The sequence below is a fragment of the Phocoena phocoena genome, chromosome 11, assembly GCF_963924675.1.
Source record: "Phocoena phocoena chromosome 11, mPhoPho1.1, whole genome shotgun sequence".
In the NCBI taxonomy this organism is placed as follows: domain Eukaryota; kingdom Metazoa; phylum Chordata; class Mammalia; order Artiodactyla; family Phocoenidae; genus Phocoena; species Phocoena phocoena.
This window is the reverse complement of record NC_089229.1, coordinates 88,996,426-88,997,912: the sequence shown is the minus strand read 5'-3', so window position 1 is coordinate 88,997,912 and position 1,487 is coordinate 88,996,426. Positions and strand designations below refer to the sequence as shown.

Here is a 1,487-nt window from a genome sequence, read left to right as displayed (position 1 = left end):
GACATTGCAGTAGCGTAGAGATTCAATGCAGTCTAAATTTAACTCCACTGAAAAAACATTTGGAAGAATTATTAAAATATGGGGTAGAGGGATTATAGGTCACCTGTATTTGCTAATTGACCATCTCCAATTACCTCTCTTCATGATAGAAGGTAGTTTTATAACTTGGAGCTGGGCACCGATTGAACTTAGACTTCTACCCTCCTGTAGAGACTGGGGGGTAGGGGTGCTTTCTTCCTTTTTGGTTACATTTCAAAGGGATGGCTCCCAGGCCCTTGAAAAAAAATAGTCTTGGGTTGTAAAACTGGCAAAAGACTTTTTTAAAAGTTTCATTTCAAAGAGGCAGAGAAAGAATTTATAATAACAAGTTTTTTAAAGTAAATGCTCTAGAAATAGGTCAGGGACCAAAAGTAAGGAAGAAGGCTGTGTAAATTTTAGTCAAGATGAGGGGAATATTAAGGCCATCTTGGTCAATAATATATGTGAGAGTGAAATTGATGGGTCATAGATTATGCAAATATTCACCTTTAATAGGTACTGCCATATGTTTTCCAAAGATGTTGTACTAACAGTATAGGCAAGTTCTGGTTACTCCACATCACTAAAATTTGGCATTTTCCCTCTCTTTCATTATAGTGATTCTCATGGGTATAAGTGGTATTTCACTGTATCCATATATTCCTATAATACTAATTAATTTTTATGAGCTATGGGCTTTGATATTATGTCTGAGGCCTTTTCATTATCTTCAGAGACTTCATTATGAGTTTTCTCCTTAGATAAGTTAACACGGTCAATTATATTAATAGAGTATCTAACACTGAACCAACCTTGCATTCCTAAATTTTTCATATTAAAATTTTTTATTTAGCTGTTGAATTATGTTTGATGATATCTTATTGAGGATTATTTCATCAATATTCATGAGTGAGAAATGTCTGTAAGTTTCTTTTTAATTCCATCTTTCTCAGATTTAGGGATTGATGCTAAAAAATTATACAGAAATATTCACAAATTTGCATGACATCCATGAAGAGGAGACAGGCTAATCTTCTCTGTATTGTTCTAATTTTAGTATGTTTACCCCTAAAGTGGACACATGTCCATTAAGTCCTTAATTTCAGGGAGTAAGTTGTTCACTTTGCTCTTTTACGGCTTTGTCTATTTTTTATCTATCCCGTTTCTTTTTTTACTATGGTTTATTTTCCTTCTTTTATATCTTCATCCCTTCATTGTCTATTCACTTCTATATATTCAGTGACTTCAAGACTTTCTGAATTATAGTGGACATCTGATAAATATTTATCAAATTAATGGAGAGCTGAAGGAATAAATTTCTTCTATCATATTCAGCATATTGATTTTATGGGGTTTATTTCTTTTGAGGTTTGTAAACTTTTTTCTTGTGAGCTTGGCAGAGGTTCTGTGGAATTTCAATATAAACTGTGATGGAAAATGTTTGCTCTCTCAGGGATCTAAAATTTTCA

General features: G+C 32.9%; 1 non-coding gene across 1 annotated transcript; it reads right to left on the bottom strand.

The window, feature by feature from the left end:
* Positions 1 to 992: 992 nt before the first annotated feature.
* Positions 993 to 1,095, bottom strand: LOC136131624 (U6 spliceosomal RNA). Its single transcript, XR_010656363.1, has one exon. It is a non-coding gene; the product is annotated as a U6 spliceosomal RNA (small nuclear RNA).
* Between the last annotated feature and the right edge of the window lie 392 nt (positions 1,096 to 1,487).